Raw genomic sequence first — 15119 nt, forward strand, 5'->3', positions numbered from 1 at the left:
CCTTTATTACTAGTAGATAGTTAAAGGAATTGTCTCAATTTCCACTATAAGGCCCTGTCCTTTGGTCCCTTTGGGGTCAGAGTCTATTATGCAAAATCTGTTCCCCTTCTCCAAGGATGTTTCTGACTAAATCATGTTCAAATCCATTCATACCTTTATTACTAATAACGATTTAAAGGAATTACCTCTATTTCCCCTATTGGGCCCCACCCCTTTGGCCCTTTGGGTGTCAAAGTCACCATTGATACAAAATCTGTTTCCCTTCCCCTAAAGGATGTTTCTGACCAAATTGAGTTCAAATCAATTCATAACTTCATGACAAGTAGCGATTTAAATGATTTTCCTCAATTTCCCCTATTCGGCTCTGCCCTTTGCTCCCTTGGGGATCAGAGTCACAATTGATGCAAAATCTGTTCCCCTTCCCCCAAGGATGTTTCTGACCAAATTGGGTTCAAATCCATTCATAACTTGATGACAGGTAGCGATTTAAAGGAATTATCTCTATTTTCCCTATTGGGCCCCGCCCCTTTGGCCCCTTGGGGGTCAAAGTCACTATTGATGCAAAATCTGTTCCCCTTCCCCCAAGGGTGTTTCTGACTTAATCATGTTCAAATCCATTCATACTTTTATTACTAATAACGATTTAAAGGTATTACCTCTATTTCTCCTATTGGGCCCCGTCCCTCTATTTCCCCTATTGGGCCCCGCCCCTCCGGCCCCTTGGGGGTCAGACTCACCATTTAAAGAAAATCTGTTCCCCTTCCCCAAAGGATGTTTCTGACTTAATCAAGTTCCAATCTATTCATACCTTTATTACTAGTAGATATTTAAAGAAATTGTCTCAATTTGCACTATTAGGCCCTGCCCTTTGGTCCCTTGAGGGTCAGAATCTCCATTGATGCAAAATCTGTTCCCCTTCCCCCAAGGATGTTTCTGACTTAATCATGTTCAAATCCATTCATACCTTTATTACTAATAACGATTTAAAGGAATTACCTCTATTTCCCCTATTGGGCCCCACCCCTTCGGTCTCTTGGGGTTCAAAGTCACCATTTATGCAAAATCTGTTTCCCTTCCCCAAGGATGTTTCTGACCAAATTGAGTTCAAATCAATTCATAACTTCATGACAAGTAGCGATTTAAATGATTTTCCTCAATTTCCCCTATTGGGCTCTGCCCTTTGGTCCCTTGGGGATCAGAGTCACAATTGATGCAAAATCTGTTCCCCTTCCCCCAAGGATGTTTCTGACCAAATTGGGTTCAAATCCATTCATAAATTATAGCAAGTAGCGATTTAAAGGAAATATGTCTGTTTCCCCTATTGGGCCCCGCCCCTCCGGCCCCTTGGGGGTCAGACTCACCATTTATGGAAAATCTGTTCCCCTTCCCCTAAAGGATGTTTCTGACCAAATTGAGTTCAAATCAATTCATAACTTCATGACAAGTAGCGATTTAAATGATTTTCCTCAATTTCCCCTATTCGGCTCTGCCCTTTGCTCCCTTGGGGATCAGAGTCACAATTGATGCAAAATCTGTTCCCCTTCCCCCAAGGATGTTTCTGACCAAATTGGGTTCAAATCCATTCATAACTTGATGACAGGTAGCGATTTAAAGGAATTATCTCTATTTTCCCTATTGGGCCCCGCCCCTTTGGCCCCTTGGGGGTCAAAGTCACTATTGATGCAAAATCTGTTCCCCTTCCCCCAAGGGTGTTTCTGACTTAATCATGTTCAAATCCATTCATACTTTTATTACTAATAACGATTTAAAGGTATTACCTCTATTTCTCCTATTGGGCCCCGTCCCTCTATTTCCCCTATTGGGCCCCGCCCCTCCGGCCCCTTGGGGGTCAGACTCACCATTGAAAGAAAATCTGTTCCCCTTCCCCAAAGGATGTTTCTGACTTAATCAAGTTCCAATCTATTCATACCTTTATTACTAGTAGATATTTAAAGAAATTGTCTCAATTTGCACTATTAGGCCCTGCCCTTTGGTCCCTTGAGGGTCAGAATCTCCATTGATGCAAAATCTGTTCCCCTTCCCCCAAGGATGTTTCTGACTTAATCATGTTCAAATCCATTCATACCTTTATTACTAATAACGATTTAAAGGAATTACCTCTATTTCCCCTATTGGGCCCCACCCCTTCGGTCTCTTGGGGTTCAAAGTCACCATTTATGCAAAATCTGTTTCCCTTCCCCAAGGATGTTTCTGACCAAATTGAGTTCAAATCAATTCATAACTTCATGACAAGTAGCGATTTAAATGATTTTCCTCAATTTCCCCTATTGGGTTCTGCCCTTTGGTCCCTTGGGGATCAGAGTCACAATTGATGCAAAATCTGTTCCCCTTCCCCGAAGGATGTTTCTGACCAAATTGGGTTCAAATCCATTCATAAATTATAGCAAGTAGCGATTTAAAGGAAATATGTCTGTTTCCCCTATTGGGCCCCGCCCCTCCGGCCCCTTGGGGGTCAGACTCACCATTTATGGAAAATCTGTTCCCCTTCCCCTAAAGGATGTTTCTGACCAAATTGAGTTCAAATCAATTCATAACTTCATGACAAGTAGCGATTTAAATGATTTTCCTCAATTTCCCCTATTCGGCTCTGCCCTTTGCTCCCTTGGGGATCAGAGTCACAATTGATGCAAAATCTGTTCCCCTTCCCCCAAGGATGTTTCTGACCAAATTGGGTTCAAATCCATTCATAACTTAATGACAGGTAGCGATTTAAAGGAATTATCTCTATTTTCCCTATTGGGCCCCGCCCCTTTGGCCCCTTGGGGGTCAAAGTCACTATTGATGCAAAATCTGTTCACCTTCCCCCAAGGGTGTTTCTGACTTAATCATGTTCAAATCCATTCATACTTTTATTACTAATAACGATTTAAAGGTATTACCTCTATTTCTCCTATTGGGCCCCGTCCCTCTATTTCCCCTATTGGGCCCCGCCCCTCCGGCCCCTTGGGGGTCAGACTCACCATTTAAAGAAAATCTGTTCCCCTTCCCCAAAGGATGTTTCTGACTTAATCAAGTTCCAATCTATTCATACCTTTATTACTAGTAGATATTTAAAGAAATTGTCTCAATTTGCACTATTAGGCCCTGCCCTTTGGTCCCTTGAGGGTCAGAATCTCCATTGATGCAAAATCTGTTCCCCTTCCCCCAAGGATGTTTCTGACTTAATCATGTTCAAATCCATTCATACCTTTATTACTAATAACGATTTAAAGGAATTACCTCTATTTCCCCTATTGGGCCCCACCCCTTCGGTCTCTTGGGGTTCAAAGTCACCATTTATGCAAAATCTGTTTCCCTTCCCCAAGGATGTTTCTGACCAAATTGAGTTCAAATCAATTCATAACTTCATGACAAGTAGCGATTTAAATGATTTTCCTCAATTTCCCCTATTGGGCTCTGCCCTTTGGTCCCTTGGGGATCAGAGTCACAATTGATGCAAAATCTGTTCCCCTTCCCCCAAGGATGTTTCTGACCAAATTGGGTTCAAATCCATTCATAAATTATAGCAAGTAGCGATTTAGAGGAAATATGTCTGTTTCCCCTATTGGGCCCCGCCCCTCCGGCCCCTTGGGGGTCAGACTCACCATTTATGGAAAATCTGTTCCCCTTCCCCTAAAGGATGTTTCTGACCAAATTGAGTTCAAATCAATTCATAACTTCATGACAAGTAGCGATTTAAAGGAAATATGTCTGTTTCCCCTATTGGGCCCCCCCCCTCCGGCCCCTTGGGGGTCAGACTCACCATTTATCGAAAATCTGTTCCCCTTCCCCTAAAGGATGTTTCTGACCAAATTGAGTTCAAATCAATTCATAACTTCATGACAAGTAGCGATTTAAATGATTTTCCTCAATTTCCCCTATTCGGCTCTGCCCTTTGCTCCCTTGGGGATCAGAGTCACAATTGATGCAAAATCTGTTCCCCTTCCCCCAAGGATGTTTCTGACCAAATTGGGTTCAAATCCATTCATAAATTATAGCAAGTAGCGATTTAAAGGAAATATGTCTGTTTCCCCTATTGGGCCCCGCCCCTCCGGCCCCTTGGGGGTCAGACTCACCATTTATGGAAAATCTTTTCCCCTTCCCCAAAGGATGTTTCTGACTTAATCAAGTTCCAATCTATTCATACCTTTATTACTAGTAGATATTTAAAGAAATTGTCTCAATTTCCCCTATTAGGCCCTGCCCTTTGGTCCCTTGGAGGTCAGTCTCCATTTATGCAAAATCTGTTCCCCTTATCCCAAGGATGTTTCTGACTAAATCATGTTCAAATCCATTCATACCTTTATTACTAATAACGATTTAAAGGAATTACCTCTATTTCCCCTATTGGGCCCCACCCCTTTGGCCCCTTGGGGGTCAAAGTCACCATTGATACAAAATATGTTTCCCTTCCCCTAAAGGATGTTTCTGACCAAATTGAGTTCAAATCAATTCATAACTTCATGACAAGTAGCGATTTAAATGATTTTCCTCAATTTCCCCTATTCGGCTCTGCCCTTTGCTCCCTTGGGGATCAGTCACAATTGATGCAAAATCTGTTCCCCTTCCCCCAAGGATGTTTCTGACCAAATTGGGTTCAAATCCATTCATAACTTGATGACAGGTAGCGATTTAAAGGAATTATCTCTATTTTCCCTATTTGGCCCCGCCCCTTTGGCCCCTTGGGGGTCAAAGTCACTATTTATGCAAAATCTGTTCCCCTTCCCCCAAGGGTGTTTCTGACTTAATCATGTTCAAATCCATTCATACTTTTATTACTAATAACGATTTAAAGGAATTACCTCTATTTCCCCTATTGGGCCCCACCCCTTTGGCCCCTTGGGGGTCAAAGTCACCATTGATACAAAATATGTTTCCCTTCCCCTAAAGGATGTTTCTGACCAAATTGAGTTCAAATCAATTCATAACTTCATGACAAGTAGCGATTTAAATGATTTTCCTCAATTTCCCCTATTCGGCTCTGCCCTTTGCTCCCTTCGGGATCAGAGTCACAATTGATGCAAAATCTGTTCCCCTTCCCCAAGGATGTTTCTGACCAAATTGGGTTCAAATCCATTCATAACTTGATGACAGGTAGCGATTTAAAGGAATTATCTCTATTTTCCCTATTGGGCCCCGCCCCTTTGGCCCCTTGGGGGTCAAAGTCACTATTTATGCAAAATCTGTTCCCCTTCCCCCAAGGGTGTTTCTGACTTAATCATGTTCAAATCCATTCATACTTTTATTACTAATAACGATTTAAAGGTATTACCTCTATTTCTCCTATTGGGCCCCGTCCCTCTATTTCCCCTATTGGGCCCCGCCCCTCCGGGCCCCTTGGGGGTCAGACTCACCATTTATGCAAAATCTGTTCCCCTTCCCCAAAGGATGTTTCTGACTTAATCAAGTTCCAATCCATTCATACCTTTATTACTAGTAGATATTTAAAGGAATTGTCTCAATTTCCACTATTAGGCCCTGCCCTTTGGTCCCTTGAGGGTCAGACTCTCCATTGATGCAAAATCTGTTCCCCTTCCCCCAAGGATGTTTCTGACTTAATCATGTTCAAATCCATTCATACCTTTATTACTAATAACGATTTAAAGGAATTACCTCTATTTCCCCTATTGGGCCCCACCCCTTTGGCCCCTTGGGGGTCAAAGTCACCATTTATACAAAATCTGTTTCCCTTCCCCTAAAGGATGTTTCTGACTTAATCAAGTTCAAATCCATTCATACCTTTATTACTAGTAGATATTTAAAGGAATTGTCTGAATTTCCCCTATTGGGCCCTGCCCTTTGGTCCCTTGGGGGTCAGAGTCTCCATTGATGCAAAATCTGTTCCCCTTCCCCCAAGGATGTTTCTGACTGAATCATGTTCAAATCCATTCATACCTTTATTACTAGTAGCGAGTTAAAGAAATTACCTCAATTTCCCCTATTGGGCCCTGCCCTTCGGTCTCTTGGGGTTCAGAGTCACCATTTATGCAAAATCTGTTCCCCTTCCCCAAGGATGTTTCTGACCAAATTGGGTTTCCCTTCCCCTAAAGGATGTTTCTGACTTAATCAAGTTCAAATCCATTCATACCTTTATTACTAGTAGCTATTTAAAACAATTACCTCTATTTCCCCTATTGGGCCCTAAACCATTTATTCAAAATCTGTTCCCCTTCCCCAAGGATGTTTCTGACTAAATTGGGTTCAAATCCATTCATAAATTATAGCAAGTAGCGATTTAAAGGAAATATGTCTGTTTCCCCTATTGGGCCCCGCCCCTCCGGCCCCTTGGGGGGTCAGACTCACCATTTATGGAAAATCTGTTCCCCTTCCCCAAAGGATGTTTCTGACTTAATCAAGTTCCAATCTATTCATACCTTTATTACTAGTAGATATTTAAAGAAATTGTCTCAATTTCCACTATTAGGCCCTGCCCTTTGGTCCCTTGAGGGTCAGACTCTCCATTGATGCAAAATCTGTTCCCCTTCCCCCAAGGATGTTTCTGACTTAATCATGTTCAAATCCATTCATACCTTTATTACTAATAACGATTTAAAGGAATTACCTCTATTTCTCCTATTGGGCCCCGTCCCTCTATTTCCCCTATTGGGCCCCGCCCCTCCGGCCCCTTGGGGGTCAGACTCACCATTTATGGAAAATCTGTTCCCCTTCCCCAAAGGATGTTTCTGACTTAATCAAGTTCCAATCCATTCATACCTTTATTACTAGTAGATATTTAAAGGAATTGTCTCAATTTGCACTATTAGGCCCTGCCCTTTGGTCCCTTGAGGGTCAGACTCTCCATTGATGCAAAATCTGTTCCCCTTCCCCAAGGATGTTTCTGACTTAATCATGTTCAAATCCATTCATACCTTTATTACTAATAACGATTTAAAGGAATTACCTCTATTTCCCCTATTGGGCCCCACCCCTTTGGCCCCTTGGGGGTCAAAGTCACCATTTATACAAAATCTGTTTCCCTTCCCCTAAAGGATGTTTCTGACTTAATCAAGTTCAAATCCATTCATACCTTTATTACTAGTAGATATTTAAAGGAATTGCCTCAATTTCCCCTATTCGGCTCTGCCCTTTGCTCCCTTGGGGATCAGAGTCGCAATTGATGCAAAATCTGTTCCCCTTCCCCCAAGGATGTTTCTGACCAAATTGGGTTCAAATCCATTCATAACTTAATGACAGGTAGCGATTTAAAGGAATTATCTCTATTTTCCCTATTGGGCCCCGCCCCTTTGGCCCCTTGGGGGTCAAAGTCACTATTGATGCAAAATCTGTTCCCCTTCCCCCAAGGGTGTTTCTGACTTAATCATGTTCAAATCCATTCATACTTTTATTACTAATAACGATTTAAAGGTATTACCTCTATTTCTCCTATTGGGCCCCGTCCCTCTATTTCCCCTATTGGGCCCCGCCCCTCCGGCCCCTTGGGGGTCAGACTCACCATTTAAAGAAAATCTGTTCCCCTTCCCCAAAGGATGTTTCTGACTTAATCAAGTTCCAATCCATTCATACCTTTATTACTAGTAGATATTTAAAGGAATTGTCTCAATTTGCACTATTAGGCCCTGCCCTTTGGTCCCTTGAGGGTCAGAATCTCCATTGATGCAAAATCTGTTCCCCTTCCCCCAAGGATGTTTCTGACTTAATCATGTTCAAATCCATTCATACCTTTATTACTAATAACGATTTAAAGGAATTACCTCTATTTCCCCTATTGGGCCCCACCCCTTCGGTCTCTTGGGGTTCAGAGTCACCATTTATGCAAAATCTGTTCCCCTTCCCCAAGGATGTTTCTGACCAAATTGGGTTCAAATCAATTCATACCTTTATTACTAGTAGCTATTTAAAACAATTACCTCTATTTCCCCTATTGGGCCCTAAACCATTTATTCAAAATCTGTTCCGCTTCCCCAAGAATGTTTCTGACTAAATTGGGTTCAAATCCATTCATAAATTATAGCAAGTAGCGATTTAAAGGAAATGTGCCTGTTTCCCCTATTGGGCCCCGCCCCTCCGGCCCCTTGGGGGGTCAGACTCACCATTTATGGAAAATCTGTTCCCCTTCCCCAAAGGATGTTTCTGACTTCATCAAGTTCCAATCTATTCATACCTTTATTACTAGTAGATATTTAAAGAAATTGTCTCAATTTCCCCTATTAGGCCCTGCCCTTTGGTCCCTTGGAGGTCAGAGTCTCCATTTATGCAAAATCTGTTCCCCTTATCCCAAGGATGTTTCTGACTAAATCATGTTCAAATTTATTCATACCTTTATTACTAATAACGATTTAAAGGAATTACCTCTATTTCCCCTATTGGGCCCCACCCCTTTGGCCCCTTGGGGGTCAAAGTCACCATTGATACAAAATCTGTTTCCCTTCCCCTACAGGATGTTTCTGACCAAATTGAGTTCAAATCAATTCATAACTTCATGACAAGTAGCGATTTAAATGATTTTCCTCAATTTCCCCTATTGGGCTCTGCCCTTTGGTCCCTTGGGGATCAGAGTCACAATTGATGCAAAATCTGTTCCCCTTCCCCCAAGGATGTTTCTGACCAAAATGGGTTCAAATCCATTCATAAATTATAGCAAGTAGCGATTTAAAAGAAATATGTCTGTTTCCCCTATTGGGCCCCGCCCCTCCGGCCCCTTGGGGGTCAGACTCACCATTGATGGAAAATCTGTTCCCCTTCCCCTAAAGGATGTTTCTGACCAAATTGAGTTCAAATCAATTCATAACTTCATGACAAGTAGCGATTTAAATGATTTTCCTCAATTTCCCCTATTCGGCTCTGCCCTTTGCTCCCTTGGGGATCAGAGTCACAATTGATGCAAAATCTGTTCCCCTTCCCCCAAGGATGTTTCTGACCAAATTGGGTTCAAATCCATTCATAACTTGATGACAGGTAGCGATTTAAAGGAATTATCTCTATTTTCCCTATTGGGCCCCGCCCCTTTGGCCCCTTGGGGGTCAAAGTCACTATTTATGCAAAATCTGTTCCCCTTCCCCCAAGGGTGTTTCTGACTTAATCATGTTCAAATCCATTCATACTTTTATTACTAATAACGATTTAAAGGTATTACCTCTATTTCTCCTATTGGGCCCCGTCCCTCTATTTCCCCTATTGGGCCCCGCCCCTCCGGCCCCTTGGGGGTCAGACTCACCATTTAAAGAAAATCTGTTCCCCTTCCCCAAAGGATGTTTCTGACTTAATCAAGTTCCAATCCATTCATACCTTTATTACTAGTAGATATTTAAAGGAATTGTCTCAATTTGCACTATTAGGCCCTGCCCTTTGGTCCCTTGAGGGTCAGAATCTCCATTGATGCAAAATCTGTTCCCCTTCCCCCAAGGATGTTTCTGACTTAATCAAGTTCAAATCCATTCATACCTTTATTACTAGTAGATATTTAAAGGAATTGTCTGAATTTCCCCTATTGGGCCCTGCCCTTTGGTCCCTTGGGGGTCAGAGTCTCCATTGATGCAAAATCTGTTCCCCTTCCCCCAAGGATGTTTCTGACTGAATCAAGTTCAAATCCATTCATACCTTTATTACTAGTAGCGAGTTAAAGAAATTACCTCAATTTCCCCTATTGGGCCCTGCCCTTCGGTCTCTTGGGGTTCAGAGTCACCATTTATGCAAAATCTGTTCCCCTTCCCCAAGGATGTTTCTGACCAAATTGGGTTTCCCTTCCCCTAAAGGATGTTTCTGACTTAATCAAGTTCAAATCCATTCATACCTTTATTACTAGTAGCTATTTAAAACAATTACCTCTATTTCCCCTATTGGGCTCTAAACCATTTATTCAAAATCTGTTCCCCTTCCCCAAGGATGTTTCTGACTAAATTGGGTTCAAATCCATTCATAAATTATAGCAAGTAGCGATTTAAAGGAAATATGTCTGTTTCCCCTATTGGGCCCCGTCCCCTCCGGCCCCTTGGGGGGTCAGACTCACCATTTATGGAAAATCTGTTCCCCTTCCCCAAAGGATGTTTCTGACTTAATCAAGTTCCAATCTATTCATACCTTTATTACTAGTAGATATTTAAAGAAATTGTCTCAATTTCCACTATTAGGCCCTGCCCTTTGGTCCCTTGAGGGTCAGACTCTCCATTGATGCAAAATCTGTTCCCCTTCCCCCAAGGATGTTTCTGACTTAATCATGTTCAAATCCATTCATACCTTTATTACTAATAACGATTTAAAGGAATTACCTCTATTTCTCCTATTGGGCCCCATCCCTCTATTTCCCCTATTGGGCCCCGCCCCTCCGGCCCCTTGGGGGTCAGACTCACCATTTATGGAAAATCTGTTCCCTTCCCCCAAAGGATGTTTCTGACTTAATCAAGTTCCAATCCATTCATACCTTTATTACTAGTAGATATTTAAAGAAATTGTCTCAATTTGCCCTATTAGGCCCTGCCCTTTGGTCCCTTGGAGGTCAGAGTCTCCATTTATGCAAAATCTGTTCCCCTTATCCCAAGGATGTTTCTGACTAAATCATGTTCAAAATTATTCATACCTTTATTACTAATAACGATTTAAAGGAATTACCTCTATTTCCCCTATTGGGCCCCACCCCTTTGGCCCCTTGGGGGTCAAAGTCACCATTGATACAAAATCTGTTTCCCTTCCCCTAAAGGATGTTTCTGACCAAATTGAGTTCAAATCAATTCATAACTTCATGACAAGTAGCGATTTAAATGATTTTCCTCAATTTCCACTATTGGGCTCTGCCCTTTGGTCCCTTGGGGATCAGAGTCACAATTGATGCAAAATCTGTTCCCCTTCCCCCAAGGATGTTTCTGACCAAATTGGGTTCAAATCCATTCATAACTTGATGACAGGTAGCGATTTAAAGGAATTATCTCTATTTTCCCTATTGGGCCCCGCCCCTTTGGCCCCTTGGGGGTCAAAGTCACTATTTATGCAAAATCTGTTCCCCTTCCCCCAAGGGTGTTTCTGACTTAATCATGTTCAAATCCATTCATACTTTTATTACTAATAACGATTTAAAGGTATTACCTCTATTTCTCCTATTGGGCCCCGTCCCTCTATTTCCCCTATTGGGTCCCGCCCCTCCGACCATTTCGGGGTCAGACTCACCATTTATGCAAAATCTGTTCCCCTTCCCCAAAGAATGTTTCTGACTTAATCAAGTTCCAATCCATTCATACCTTTATTACTAGTAGATATTTAAAGGAATTGTCTCAATTTCCACTATTAGGCCCTGCCCTTTGGTCTCCATTGATGCAAAATCTGTTCCCCTTCCCCCAAGGATGTTTCTGACTTAATCATGTTCAAATCCATTCATACCTTTATTACTAGTAGCGAGTTAAAGAAATTACCTCAATTTCCCCTATTGGGCCCTGCCCTTCGGTCTCTTGGGGTTCAGAGTCACCATTTATGCAAAATCTGTTCCCCTTCCCCCATGGATGTTTCTGACCAAATTGGGTTCAAATCAATTCATACCTTTATTACTAGTAGCTATTTAAAACAATTACCTCTTTTTCCCCTATAGAGCCCCAAACCATTTATTCAAAATCTGTTCCCCTTCCCCAAGGATGTTTCTGACTAAATCATGTTCAAATCCATTCATACCTTTATTACTAATAACGATTTAAAGGAATTACCTCTATTTCCCCTATTGGGCCCCACCCCTTTGGCCCCTTGGGGGTCAAAGTCACCATTGATACAAAATCTGTTTCCCTTCCCCTAAAGGATGTTTCTGACCAAATTGGGTTCAAATCCATTCATAACTTGATGACAGGTAGCGATTTAAAGGAATTATCTCTATTTTCCCTATTGGACCCAGCCCCTCCGGCCCCTTGGGGGTCAGACTCAACATTTATGCAAAATCTGTTCCCCTTCCGCAAAGGAAGTTTCTGACTTAATCAAGTTCCAATCAATTCATACCTTTATTACTAGTAGATAGTTAAAGAAATTACCTCAATTTCCCCTATTGGGCCCTGCCCTTCGGTCTCTTGGGGTTCAGAGTCACCATTTATGCAAAATCTGTTCCCCTTCCCCAAGGATGTTTCTGACCAAATTGGGTTCAAATCAATTCATACCTTTATTACTAGTAGCTATTTAAAACAATAACCTCTATTTCCCCTATTGGGCCCCACCCCTTTGGCACCTTGGGGGTCAAAGTCACCATTTATACAAAATCTGTTTCCCTTCCCCTAAAGGATGTTTCTGACCAAATTGGGTTCAAATCAATTCATACCTTTATTATTAGTAGCTATTTAAAACAATAACCTCTATTTCCCCTATTGGGCCCCACCCCTTTGGCCCCTTGGGGGTCAAAGTCACCTTTTATGCTAAATCTTTTTCCCTTCCCCCAAAGATATGTCGGACCAAATTGGGTTCAAATTCATTCATAACTTGATGACTAGTAGCGATTTAAAGATATTACCTCTATTTCTCTATTGGGCCCCGCCCCTCTATTTCCCCTATTGGGCCCCGCCCCTCCGGCCCCTTGGGGGTCAGAGTCACCATTTATGCAAAATCTGTTCCCCTTCCCCCAAGGATGTTTCTGACTTAATCAAGTTCAAATCCATTCATACCTTTATTACTAGTAGATATTTAAAGGAATTGCCTCTATTTCCCTATGGGGCCCCGCCCCTCCGGCCCCTTGGGGGTCGAAGTCACCATTGATGCAAAATCTGTTCCCCTTGCCCCAAGGATGTTTCTGACATAATCATGTTCAAATCCATTCATACCTTTATTACTAATAACGATTTATGCAAAATTTGTTTCCCTTCCCCCAAGAATATTTCTGATCAAATGTGGTTCAAATCTATTCATAACTTTATAACTAGAAGCGTTTAGAGGAATTGCTTCAATTTCCCCTATTGGGCCCCGCCCCTCCGGCCCCTTGGGAATCAGAGTCATCATTGATGTAAATTCTGATCCTCTTCCGCCTAGGATGTTTCTGACCAAATTTGGTCAAAATCCAATAAGAACTTTTTGACGAGTAGCGATTTGAAGCAAATGTTGACGGACGGACGACGGACGGACGACGGACGCCGCGCCATGACAAGGACCTTCGGTCCAGGTGAGCTAAAAAATGGTAGATAGGTATATGAAACTGAAGACAGAACTTGACGAGATTGAGCAAAACTGATCAGAAATGTTAAGAACTTGAAATGTCTATATTGTTTAAAAATCACCGAGTATTTCGGTAACAAATATATTGCTGATTAGGCAAGTCGAACAGCTATGTCAAAAAGTAGCACGGAAATACATTGCGATACAACCATTCGCTTAATTGGTTAATAATGCAAGGAATTATGTGGTCACATTGTCGCGTCAAATATTACCTTCATCAGAGGCACGTGTGCAGGGTTTGGTTTGGTTTGGTTTATTTTGTTTAACGTCCTATTAACATCTAAGGTCATTTAAGGACGGCCTCCCGTGCGTGCGACATGTATGCGTGTGGTGAGTGCGTATGTGTGTTTTGGGAGGCTGCGGTATGTTCGTGTTAAGTCTCCTTGTGATAGGCCGGAACTTTTGCCGATTTAAAGTGCTATCTCACTGAAGCATACTGCCGAAGACACCCAGCAGCACACCCCACCCGGTCACATTATACTGACAACGGGCCAACCAGTCGTCCCACTCAAAATATGCTGAGCGCTAAGCAGGAGTTGCAACTACCATTTTTAAAGACTCTGGTATGTCTCGGCTAGGGGACAGAACCCAAAACCTTCCTCACAGCGGCGAACGCTCAACTAAAGGCCAAAAGTGAGGCATTGTCAAGGGAGACATTAGGAAGAAGAAAGTTGTTCAGAAAGAAGAGAAAAGATAAGATCCCAAGTTTAGTCGCCTCTTACGATCATGCAATGGGGGCAGCAGGTACAATTCTTACGCCCTACCTGCAGGGCAGGTGTGCAGGGTGATGCCTGTTAAGAGGAAAACACATACACACAGAAGGCGAGAAGTTCTCTGGATTTTTCCTTCATGCAGTCGACGGAACCCGTATATGTGTCCCTAATACTACGCCAGAAGTTGAGGTTACTTGAAAGTTTTTGCGTTTAGAAGTTTGTTTAGGTCCATGGTTACTATTTGAAAGTATTTTTTATAAATGAATGCAGTTGATTTGCTTTTGAACACTAATGATTGTTGAATCTGATCAAAATATAGAACATTAGATCTAACGTGATTGTAGTATTCCCTTGTTCCGAACTCCAGAGATTTTAGATTAAAGAAAGATGCATATATCCCTTATTTTTTTTAGAAGCACTCGGTATCTAGACAATTGAACTGTAAATTCAATTTACTCTGAATGGCAGAACTAATTACAGGTTTGAAATCTGTATATGGTATTTTGACATTTGTTTGTTGCAGATTTAGAGCATGTTTTGCTTGGCGGTCAACAAGTTCGTTGCCTTTAATTCCGACATGGCTCGGAATCCAAAGTAATGTTATTTTGCATTTTTTTAAGATACGAGATATTCGTAAAACAAGGTTTTGTATGAGTATATTCTTTGGATCTCGTAATTGTAAATTCTGAAGGACAGATAGAGTCGGAACAAATGATTGCCTTTCTAATGCGTTGTTCATCGCTATGGTCGAGAACTCGAGGGCCAAATCGATGGCACATGCTTCCGCAGAGAAAACTGGTAAGCGGATTGAAGAGCAATGGTGATCGGTGTAGCATGCTGCGGAGACCTTTTCTCCATCTTTTGAGCCATCAGTGTAGATCTGAACGAGATCGGGAAAATCTTTAATGCATTCCCGAAAGGAGGATTTGTGTTCTTCGGGTAATGCACTCGATTTTTCCCTCTCGTGTAGAGTAAAGTTAATATCCGGTGTTTCGACAAGCCATGGCGGTACATCCGATACGGTGTATTCGTTGTCTAAGCTTATGTTAAGTTCATGAAGAAAATTCGAAATTCTAATGCCAGATGTTGGTAAGAGTTTTTGGTTTTGAGTGAATATGTTTCGGTATTTCGGATTGACAAGAAGATCAAAAGCCGGGTTTTTCGGGTTGGATTTCAATTTGGCGGCATATTGAAGAGCAAGTTTTTTCCTTCGGTCATTTAGAGATGGTTCATTTGCCTCTACATAATGAACGGGTTAAATTACTAAAAAAAAAAGACCAA

Source organism: Pecten maximus, chromosome 4 (genome assembly GCF_902652985.1).
Source record: "Pecten maximus chromosome 4, xPecMax1.1, whole genome shotgun sequence".
Classification (NCBI taxonomy): domain Eukaryota; kingdom Metazoa; phylum Mollusca; class Bivalvia; order Pectinida; family Pectinidae; genus Pecten; species Pecten maximus.